The sequence below is a fragment of the Prionailurus viverrinus genome, chromosome A3 (assembly GCF_022837055.1).
Source record: "Prionailurus viverrinus isolate Anna chromosome A3, UM_Priviv_1.0, whole genome shotgun sequence".
NCBI lineage: Eukaryota > Metazoa > Chordata > Mammalia > Carnivora > Felidae > Prionailurus > Prionailurus viverrinus.
The window spans coordinates 23,850,149-23,862,412 of record NC_062563.1 but is presented as its reverse complement, the minus strand read 5'-3'; positions in this window follow the sequence as shown (position 1 = coordinate 23,862,412).

Here is a 12,264-nt window from a genome sequence, read left to right as displayed (position 1 = left end):
GGCGGCAGGAGCGAAGGTGCCTCTGGTTTGGCAGGAAAAACCATGAAAGGAGTGGACCCTCAAAAGCAGCGGCAGCAGCAGTAGCAGCAGAAGGAAAGGCTTTCTCCTCAGTCTGAGACTCTTTAAGTCTGCCGGGTGTGTGTTTGTATCCAATCCCATAGTGGAAATGCTCTCGTATCCAGACGTGCACCGTCTCCAGTCAGCAGCTGAAAATAACTCGTTCTTGAAAGGAGAAAGCCGACCGCCCCCTTTCTCCTGCACAACTGACTGAGGGCTTGAAGGAGGCTTGTATAAGGCTGAGGGATTTTTCCAAGAAGGAAGAATGGCGTAATGCTGCCTGTGTGCTCCAGTTTTTTTTTTTTTTTTAAGTTTTGAATCCTTTCCAGTGAAAATACTTTACACACACACACACACAACACACACACACACACACACACACACACACATACGCCTGCAGGTGCTCAGAAAAATCTTTTACAAACCTGAACTCAGGAATTGGAAACGGAATTCCAACCCAAACCAATTTAATTACTCTCTGATGTCATGCTGTCTAAACTCATTTAAGTGCGATATATTTATGTGAAAAAAATCACCGCTGCCCTTTCGAGGCCATGGCTCACGGGGGCTCTTGGCACAGAGCCCCGCAGCAGGGCTCTAGGCTTAGGGGGCCTCTCAGTCTGTGGAGCAGACTCAGGGGTCTTCACCTCCACCTCACGGGGCAGCCCACCCCACCTTCCTGAGGAGAGATACTGAGGAATGAGCTCAAGATCTTAAGCCCCAGAAGCATGGGGAGTGTGGGTTTTCAGTTAAGTCCTTGGGGTGTTTTAAAGCAGCTTCAACCCCTGCGTCTAGTCTGGGGCCTGATTTGTTGCGGGGGGGGGGGGCAGCACAGATGGCAGCATTTACCCACAGTTGCTTTTATTTTAATAAACTTGTGGTGACCCAGAGACAGAAAAATATCTGTACCTACTACACCCCTCCCCCCAAGTGCCATTGACAGAGCTCAGATGATTTCTTCAGGCTTCAGGGGGGACTGCTACCCCTGAGCCCACTCCTTCGATGGAAGCAGGTCCAGAGTGTACCTCACTACTACCCCAGCAAAGACAGACTGAGTTCTGTTGGAAAGAACTGGGGCAGTCGAGAGGTGGCAGCCTCAGCCTGGGGCAGCAGCGACCCCTGCAGGAGACTGGAAAAATTATTTCCCGCATGATGTTTTTTTGGTAGCTCTGGGAGAAGTCTGAATTCCAGCAGGACTCATGGGGGAGAGCTGTTCCCTTCACCTGAAATATCAACTCCCACAACTGAAGGAGGTCCTCCTCAATCTGAAAGCTTCAGCTGAAAATTCACCTCCTCGGGGAAGCCTTCCCTGATCCCCAGGCAGAGCCAACTACCCCTTCCTGTATGTTTCTCTATAACACTTTGTCACACTGTAAGAAGCAGTGTAGAAGTAGTAATCAGGAAAGCTTCTTTTTTTTTAAATCATTTTGAGAGAGACAGAGAGAGAGAGAGAGAGAGAGAATCCCAAGCAGGCTCCGTGCTGCCAGTGTGGAACCTGACTCCTGGCTCAATCTCACAAACTGTGAGACCACTACCTGAGCTGAAATCAAGAGTCAGATGCTTAACAGACTGACCCATCCAGAGGCCCCAGGAAATCCTCCTTCTTAATATGAGATTTTTTGAGCCTGCCTAATGGAGATCTGTTTGCACCGTAAGGTCACCCAGATTGGTTTCCCAGCACCACCTGGCACAGAGTAGAAGCACATGGAGTGTTTGATGAAGGAAAGATGAAACTGGGCTGGGGTGTGCAGGTGCCCGACCAGCCTTTTCACGGTGATGCTCCCAGGTCCTCTATGATCTTCAGAGCACAGCAGCATGACTTGGCCATTTCGAGCTTCATGAGGTGGTCCTGGGTCAGAACACCCAGTAGAGCTCTACCTCCCCATCTCAGAAGGCCAAGGCACCATCACCCTTTTGGGGGAGCTTTCAGGAAGAGCTGGATTCATTACTATCCCTCTAATTACCCAGATTCACAACACTTCGCTCCCCCTTTGACTTGTCCCCATTTAAGCAGTTATCCTTAACACTCCTCCCTCCTCTCCATCCCCCAATTACCTCACTATCTCTGTTCTCCTCGCCGCCTGTCCTACTATAATTACCTGATAACTGGCTTCTAGGTCTCCAGGACATCTCTGTTCCAACTCTTCCCCTCTAAAACTTACCTGTTGAAAAGTGCCAGCTCATGTGCCCTCTCCTCCATGAAGCCTTCCCTCATCCACCAGAAAATACATGCTCCTGAATTGTCATCACACATTTTCTGTGCTCCTTTCTGCTTTGGTGGCTCAGAGGTTACCCAGTTCTGCCTCTGTCCCCTGTCTCGAACACAACTCATTTCTTCTACTCTATTTATGTACTTTTTGCACATTTCTTAAAGTTTACTTATTTATTTTGAGAGAGATAGAGAGAGCATGAGTGGGGTGAAGGGCAGAGAGAGAGGGAGAATCCCAAGCAGGCTCCCATGGCCAGCACAGAGCCCAACATGGGGTTTGAACTCATAAAACTGTGAGATCATGACTTGAGCCAAAATCAAGAGTCAGACACTTAACTGACTGAGCTACCCAGGTGCCCATTTACTTTTTTCCTACTTTTAAAATCACAACTTAATTCCTTACAACTGTAATAACGTATTTAAATTTCTGTCTACCCCATTAGATTATGATTAGATTGTGCCATATTTATCTTTCACTTATTCCCAGTGCTGGGCATAGTGTTCAGTACGTAGCAGATTCTTAGTGTGTGTTATATAGATGAATAAATCTCCACTGGCCCTTATATACAAAAGCCATAATTTTCTACTTCCAGGTGTGGTTACTTGTGGACATATCACACCTTCCCTGCTGGACTCTGAGTTCCTTAAAGGGAGGGATTCTATCTTGCTACTTATTAGGCACTTTGTAAACTTGATTGAGTGAATAAATGAACGGATGAATGAATCAAACCACTAAGATGTCCCTGTACACAGCTTGATAAAGAGTAAGGGCCCTGGAGGCAAACACACCTGGTTTAGAATTCTGGTTCTGCACAATGGCTTAGTGCGCTGTGCGATTTTTGGAAGCTTCCAAACCTCTCTGAAACTCTAAATGAGGATCATTACAGTACTTACCTCATAGGGTTTTTGTGGGGATACGATTAAATTAATCGTAAAAAGTGATTAGCTTAGCACCTGACAAATAATAATAGCTACTATTAATTGAGCAGGTACTCAAGTAAACTAGACTCTAGGCTTTTTTTTTTTTTTTTTTTTAAGTAGACTTCATGCCCAGTGCGGAGCCCAACACGGGGCTTGAACTCATGACCCTGAGATCAAGACCTGACCTGAGATCAAGAGTTGGTCTCTTAAACAACTGAGCCACCCAGGCACCCCTAGACTCTAGCCTTTGTAGTCCACAGTATTTTTACCTTGTTTATCTTCACAATAATCCTGTGATGAAGGTGCTCCTGGTAGCCACATTTTGCAGGTGAAGAAATTGAAGTTCAGGAGGGTTAAATTACTTTTTAAGCCTAATTCCTGCTTTGATACATTTTGTACCCAAGAATCCTAACCTGGCCTCTAGAAACACAAGAAATAAAAAGTGTTGGGGGCAATTCTGGTATTCTTGGCTTTCAGTCAAGGTCTCATCCAATGCACTGGGACTTTGGGGACATGGGGGAGTCTCAGAGCAGGGCTGGGACTTTGGGGACATGAACGAGTCTCAGAGCAGGGGCTATTGTTTGAGGATCAGGGAACTCCAGAAATGGGGTGGGAGCAGGAAAAGGGGACTCTGAGCTTGCTGAGAAGGCTCTCTCCAGGGAGAAACCCAGGGGACCGACCTGGCTCTCACTATAAAGGTGACTAATCACTTCAGTCCCCTCTGGTAATTACAACCAGATGCTGCCGCTGGCAGTGCTTCAGTCCCAACATGTTTAATTATTGGGACGCAGAGTCCCTTGGTCCCTCATGTCCCCCTACCTCCCCCACTCCTGTCAGCAATATTAATGTCAAACTCGAGGTAGAGGATGGGAGCCTTGGGAAGCCACTGGCATGGAAATAATCTGTACAGTCCCTTCTACCATGTAGAGCCTTTAACTTTTATGTTTCCCCATCCATTATCTCATTGGCACTCCACAAAACATCCTCTTAAAGTTGGCAGGCCAGAGTATTATTATCCCCATTTCACAGATGAGTAAGCAGTGAACTGAGTAATAATAATAATAATAATAATCCTCAGCTTTTTTTTTCAGGCACTTAGCAATTTTCAATGTGGTTTCACATTCATTATGCTATCTGAACCTCCCAGCATCTCTCAGAGCCAATCTAGCACAGCACAATGGCTAACAGCATAGCCTCCAGGACCAGACAACTCAGTTTGTTGTCCTGCCTTTGCCTCTAACCAATTGTGTGACCTTGGGGGAACCTGGGTGGCTCAGTCAGTTAAGCATCTGACTTCAGCTCAGGTCATGATCTCACAGTTCATGAGTTCGAGCCCCGCATCAGGCTCTGTGCTGACAGCTTGGAGCCTGGAGCCTGCTTCGGATTCTATGTCTCCCTCTCTCTCTGCCTCTTTCCTGTTCGTGCTTTGTCTCTCCCTCTCTCAAAAATAAATAAACATTTTTTAAAAATTTAAAATTGTGTCACCTTGGATATTCGTTCATTTATGTACCTAATTATTCAGCAACTATATATTGGGTGCCTATCGTGTGGTGGGTCCCACACCTGAGCACTGAATATCTAGCAGTGGACAAGACAACCAAGTCTGTGCTTGCATTCTGGTGGAAGAGACAAATAAACAAACAAACACATAATTTCAGAGAATGCTAAGTGCTGTGAAGAAAGATTAAGCAGGATTAAAGGAATGTTTATTTTAGATAGGAATATCTCTTTGAGGGGGGTGAAGTTTGAGTAGAGATCTGGCTGTAGTGAGAGAATGAGCTATGCAAAGGTCTGGGGGATGATCATTCCAGGCGGAAGGAACAGTGAATGCCAAGGCCCTGAGGCAGGAATGTGCTCCACAAATCTAGGAACCAAGAGAAGTTGGTGCTGCTGAAGCAGAGTGAACAAGGGGGAGAATGATAGGACATGAGGTCAGATCATGCCTGGACCACTTTGAGTATGCCCTTGCAAGCCAGAGAAAAGGAAGTTGGATTTTATTTTTAGTGAGGTGGGAAACCCAGTGGAGAGTTTTATGAAGGAAAGATTGACATGTAACATGATTAAGAGCCAGGCTACCTACCTTCAATTCCTGGCTCCTCAATTCACCAGCTGTGGAACCTTAGGCTAGTTTAATCTCTCCATCCCTCAGTTTCCTCCCATATAAAATGAGAATAATGTTAATATACCTACCTTATAGAGTTGTTATCAATTGTTGTAACTTCTCAGAACAGTGTCTCATGCTGGGGCGCCTGGGTGGCTCAGTTGGCTGGGCATCTGACTTTGGCTCCCGTCATGATCTCGCAGCTTGTGGGTTTGAGCCCCGTGATGGGCTGTGTGCTGACAGCTCAGAGCCTGGAGCATGCTTCGGATTCTGTGTCTCCCTCTCTCTCTGTTCCTCCCCCATTCATGCTCTGTCTCTGTCTTTCTCAGATATAAAGCTTAAAAAGTTAAAAAAAAAAAAAAGAATAGTGTTTCATGCATAGTAAGTAGTACATAAATGTTACCTATCATCTATAGTTTTTTTTTAATTTTTTAACGTTTATTTATTTTTGAGACAGAGAGAGACAGAGCATGAATGGGGGAGGGTCAGAGAGAGGGAGACCCAGAATCTGAAACAGGCTCCAGGCTCTGAGCTGTCAGCACAGAGCCCGACGCGGGGCTCGAACTCACAGACCGCGAGATCATGACCTGAGCCAAAGTCGGCCGCTTAACCGACTGAACCACCCAGGCGCCCCTATCATCTATAGTTTTTTAAAAAATCACTTCTCGGGGCACCTGGCTGGCTGAGTCAGCAGAGCATGTGAGTCTTGATCTTGGGGTTGTGAGTTCAAGCCCCACAATGAGGAGAGCAATTACTTAAAAATAATCACTTCTCTGAATCTGTTTCTTTATGTCTAAAATTAGGATAAAAATACCTTCTTTTAAGAACTAAATTATATTTACATACATATAAAGCACCTTTCTTTCAGTGACCAGCATACAGAAGGAGCTCCAAAAATTATAGTTTAAAAAAAAGGATTCAGTTATTAATATGCTATCTTTGTTCACAAATGAGGACATTGAGTTTCAGAAAAGTTAAGTGACCAACAGTAGGTCACATAGTTAGAAATGATAGAGGCAGGACTCAACCCATACACATGACTGAATCCATAGCGCGTCCCACAACAAGGAAGGATTGATCTTTCCTGGTATCGTCACTCTGCATATTAAGGATAGTTGGGAAGAGGGCCCAGAGTCCCTGACCCTCCCCCTGTGTTTCTTCTGATTTGTGGGGCCTACGCTGTTCCCATCTAGGGCGCCCAGAGAGCCCTCCCACCCCCAAGAACATAGCCACCTAATCCTTCCTCTAAATATCATTCTGGTTTTTTTTTCAACGTTTATTTATTTTTGAGAGACAGAAGGAGACAGCACTAGCAGGGGAGGGGCAGAGAGAGAGGCACACACAGAATCTGAAGCAGGTCCCAGGCTCTGAGCTGTCAGCACAGAGCCCGATGCAGGGTCGAACTTACCAACTGTGAGATCATGACCTGAGCCGAAGTTGGATGCTCAACTGGGTGAGCCACCCAGGTGCCCTCGGTTTGTATTGTTCAGACTTCCCAAGAGCTGCCACTCCTAGGGGCTCTTCTGCAGTGAGCTCTCAATGGTTCCCTCACCTGATCTCACCTGATCTTCTCGGGAACTGCACCTTTCCATAGGGAGGGCCTAGGTCAATCCATACCATTCCCTGCAGATACTACAATCTGGAAACTGTGTGCAGGTGTATGTGTGTTTCTGTCTGTTCCAGGTGTGGGGCATGAGTAAAGTAACCATACATTTTTCACTTTTATTCTTTACATTTTTTAAAATATTTTTATTTTAAAAGTAACTTTGGGGCGCCTGAGTGACTCAGTCAGTTGAGTGCCAGACTTCTACTCAGGTCATGATCTCACAGTTCCAGCCCCTCTGTCAGGCTCTATGCTGACAGCTCAGAGCCTGAACCCTGCTTTGGATTCTGTGTCTCCCTCTGCCCCTCGCCTGCTTGTGCACGTGCTCTCTCTCCCTCAAAAATAAATAAAACTTAAAAAAATAAGTAATTTAAAAACCCTCTTAAAATTATACATATTAGTGAAATAATGGAAATTTATGATGAAAAAAATTCAAAGAGTACAAAAGAATACACAGAAAGGCCTAGTTCTTCCAGTCTTTCCCAGAAGCAAATGCTCTTATCAGTCTCCTGGATGACTTTCTATGCAATATTTCTAAAAACTTTTTATTGAAGTATGATATCCATACTGAATATATTTTAATTACAAAATAAAGTCATGCTCATTGTAAAAAAAAAAATCAAACAATAGCAAAGCTTTTTAATTAAAAGAGCGAGTCCCCTCCACAGTGCTCCCTAGTGTCTCTCCCTAGAGGTCATCACTGTTAATATTTGGGACCTGAAAACCTTATTGTCATTCTTTTTTTTTTTTTTCTTCTTCTTGTCATTCTCGAACTCAGAAAGTTCAGATTCTTGCTAGACTTCTACTCCCCCCCTCCCTTCATCTAATTTTATCTCTCATTTTGCATATAAAATCCTAATGGGTATTATTACCCTTATTTTGCACTTAGGGATTTGAGGCTCAGAGATGGGAGGTTGATTGCTTAAAGACATAAAGCAGGGCCAGTTCAAACCCAGGCGAGTGTGTCTGCCTCCAAGCCTAATGCTCTTTTGACTATGTTCTTCCATCTGATTCCTGTTTGGAATATCTTATTTTATTTTATTTTATTTTATTTTATTTTATTTTATTTTATTTTATATATAGAGAGAGTCAGGGAGAAGTCCAGAGGAAGAGAGAGAATCCCAAGCAAGCTCCACGCTCAGCACAGAACCCGATGTGGGGCTCAATCCCGCAACCCTAGGATCCTGACCTGAGCCGAAATCAAGAGTCAGATGCTCAAGTGACTGAGCCACTCAGGCGCCCCTCCTGCCTGGAATCTTAGAGCTTAGTTGTTGTGTCACATGAGGCAGCAGATAAAGTCTCAGGTTAAAATATAACTAAGGGCTCATTTTTTGAGGAAGGAGAGGACCTGGTCCTGTGGGAGCTGTCAACAAACATCCTTTGCTGCCCAAGTCCTGAATGGTGGTACAAAGACACCACCCACTTCAAGAAATGTCAGGCTTGGATGAATCAGTTACTTAGAGCTTGACTTTGTCAAGCTGAGGCAGGGTGGGGCCAGGGGGGAAAATATCCAGCAGATGAAAGGGACTGTACTATTATCTAATAATCCAGTCCAAGAAAATTCATACAATCCAACCAAGTGGTAGAATCAGCAAGAGGAGTGTCCAGAGAAAATCCCCACATTCCCCCAAATGCTATGCCCTTGCACACCATTCTGCCGTGCACATTGCTTGGAATGCCCTCCCTGCCTTTCTCTGCCCAGCAGATTTACCCTTCACAATCAGATTGTAGTATCACCACCTCTATGAAGCCAGTAACTCCCTCTTTATAAGAGTTAGTGTGTTTGTGTGTGCAATATGCATGTATTTGCCTGCCTCCCGTGTGAGTCTGTGAACTGAAGCAGGGTCCATGTGTTTATTGTTCTTTGGGTCTCTTCCAGGGTCTAGCTCAGGATTTGGCACATAGTAGGTACTCAATCAATATTTGTTTAATGAGGAATGAATAGACTCAGATGGACAGGAGCAAGTTGCTCACAATCTACTTCAAGATACTATATTCTTTTTGTGCCTCTAGCTCTGCTTCAGACTGTTAGCTTGTAGTGAGAAAGAGGTGAATGGTCAGGATTTTTCCTCAGTTTTTTCCCCTCCTTGCTTCCGTCACTCAAGGTGTTGATATGGAGTGGGAAAGGTCTTCTTTGAACTAGTAATGTCATTGGCTTTATGCTTTCTGCGTCTGGCAGATGTTTATAGCTGTTCCTGTCCATCATCAAAGCTTCATGGGGTACTTTTCCAGGCTCTTTAGGGGTTCCCTGCCGGGCCCCTCTCCTGAATTCCCCTTAGCAAAGGCTTCTCTATTGCCAGTGGTCATTTGTCTTCTTACTTCTGGGGTCTCTTTACCCCTCTAGGAGGCCCTACTGAACAGGACCCAGGACAGGCCTAGGCAGGCTTTCTTTTACTGAGCCCACATCTGGCCTACAGAAAACATTTCTTGACAAATTCTGGGAGAGCATGCCAACCCCAACACAGCAGCACTCTCCTTAGCCTGTTACCAAAGCAGTTATCAGGCTTGTCCCTTGTTGCTAGATTTCCCAGGCAGGAGGTAGATCCAGTCACTATGTTCTCTAACTGCAATGGGGACGGATTTGGTACCTCAAACCTTCTGGAAGTCCCCTCTTCCAGTCACCTGGCTTGAGCCATTAAATCTTCTCCAAGAAGGGTGGAGACTCACAGCCAGAAATAGCTCCACACAAATTTTCTATCCTCCACTCTTTTGACCCCATAGATAAGGGATTTAAGAACTTTAAAATAGATTTTAGGTCATTAGAAAAAAATACATATGGTGTTTTAGCACCTCCCTTTGAAATTTCACATATATAATTTTAAAAAGAAAAAAAGTCAGTCACTCCAGGCAGCCTCTTGGCATGGGGGGTGGGAGGGGAGGAAATATCTATAAATAATGAACAAGGCTGGGGTGCAGGATCCATATGATAGCCCTGGGAGAGGGTTAGGATATTAAAGCATGTTCCCAGAGATGGAATTTGGAGCATAGAGGAAGAAGCCTGGAGGGGACTCATGTTGGTTTTCTTCCCACCGATCTATTGTCTTTCCCTCCAATCCAGCCTCCTTTGAGAACTTCTTCCCACTCTGGTTCATCAGACAGATTTGAACATGGCCAGACTCTACTTGTGTCTGGATTAAGTCTTTTCTCAGAGGGCACTTGGGCCTCAAGCAATTCAAGTGATGTGTATGATTACTAGTTTGTTTGTCCCAAAAGTTCCTGGCACTTTGAAGAGCACTTGAAGGCTGATGTACTTTCAAAGTCTAGAGAACCTCTAGGGGATAATGTTACTCACGTTCACACATCAGTTAACTCTATGTTCTGCTCTGGCCCAGACAAAATACCCAGTTGTACTACTATTTTTTTTTTTAATGTTTATTTATTTTTGAGAGAGAGGAAGAGACAAAGCGCAAGCAGGGGAGGGGCAGAGAGAGAGGGAGACACAGAATCTGAAGCAGGCTCCAGGCTCCTAGCTGTTAGCACAGAGCCCGACGCTGGGCTCGAACCCACAGACCACGAGATCATGACCTGAGCTGGAGTTGGATGCTTAACCAACTGATTTACCCAAGTGCCCCCCAGTTGTATTACTTTATGTTTTAACACAATTTCCAATGTATTCTGTTAATACATTGTATTAATATCCAATATGAGTACCTAATAGATGTTCAGTAAATGTTTGCAGGGTGAATGAATAAACAAACGAGGGAAAGAGTGAACAAATCTCTTTTACAAAGATTGAAGATCTGTTTGGTGTTAATGCCCGTCTACTCTTTACCCTTCATAGGTAGTCTGAAAGCTATATTTACTTCTCATGGTCTTAAAACATATTGTGTAGTTTGCTGATGGATTCTATGCTATTAACCTTCATAACACGAACGCTGACTTGATTCATTATTGAATGGATGCTTATTTAGCACCTACAATGTATCAGGCTCTGTGCTAAATGCTGGGAATAAGTCAGATATAGTCTCCTGTCCTCATGAAACTTAAATTTTAGAGGGGGAGAAAGATAATAAGTAAACAAAAAATGTTAGTAAGTGGAAAATACTACGAAAGAGGGTACTATGATAGAAAATGATAGGATATTATTTTAAATTGTTTTATATATTTATTTTTGAGACACAGAGAAAGCACGAGCCAGGGAGGGGCAGAGGGAGGAGACAGGATTTGAAGCAGGCTCCATGCTGACAGCAGAGAGCCCAATGTGGGTGGGGCTCAAACTCACAAACTGCGAGATCATGACCTGAGTTGAAGTCAGATGCTTAGCCAACTGAGCCTCCCAGGAGCCCTGATAGGATATTATTTTAGATAGCACAGTCAGGGAAGACCTACCTGAGGAAGTATCATTTAACTGAGGACTGAAGGAGGGGAAAGTATCAATTAAGCCTAGAGCTAGGGGAAAACAGTCTAAGTAGAAGGCCTAGTATATGCAAAGGCCCTGAGGCAAAGAAATTGTTTCTTTTCTCTTTATTCCAAATATGGTTGTATTGAACATTCTTGCACAGTACTTGTTGCAGGAGTATTTCCCTGGAGATGGATTCCCACACCACTGATTCTTTGGATCTTTTTCTCTGTCCAGTGTCTGCAATGTTTCTTCCTTTCTCCCTAATTTGCCTTTCACTTTGGGGAACTCTTCTCCCCCATTTACTTTCTCTTTTTCTCAAAGTAACTATTAAGAACTTTTTGTTGTTGTTCTTATAGGAGAAAAGAAACAATATAGCTCTTATCAAAGTGTTCCCTTCTCAGGTTCCTTTGGCTGCAGATTGTCTGTTTCACTCCAACTGTCCATTCATCCATCCATCTATTCACCCAGTACTTACTGAGGACCTATTTTTGTAGGCCTTGTGATGGGTGCTAGAAATACGCAGTCGTATGCAATGCTTCTCAATCACCTAAGGTATTTGCCAAAATGCGTATTCCTGGGCTCCACTCTTGGTTTACTCACTCCCTATGGGTGGAACCTAAGACTTTGCATTTTAAGAATTTCCTTTTTTTGAGAGAGAGAGAGAGAGCACACAGAGGGAGAGGGAGAGAATTTCAAGCAGGCTCCACGCCCAGCAAAAAGCTCTCATCTCACCACCTTGAGGTCATGACCTGAGCCGAAATCAAGAGTCTGACGTCCAACAACTGAGCCACTCAGGCGCCCCTGTTTTTGTTTTGCTTTTTAATCCCAACTAAATATTTAGAACCACTGAGTGGGAAAGAGGCAGGTAAATTAAATTTATAACTCTAAGAAAACGTTTTGGTTGATAATGCATTGATAATTTGAGCACAAAATGCTATGGGAATAACACTTGGGCCATAGAGGTAAGAAAGAGTCCTCTAGAGGAAGTCAGGCTTACACAGAAAATTAGACCAACTGCGGTTCTCCGAATG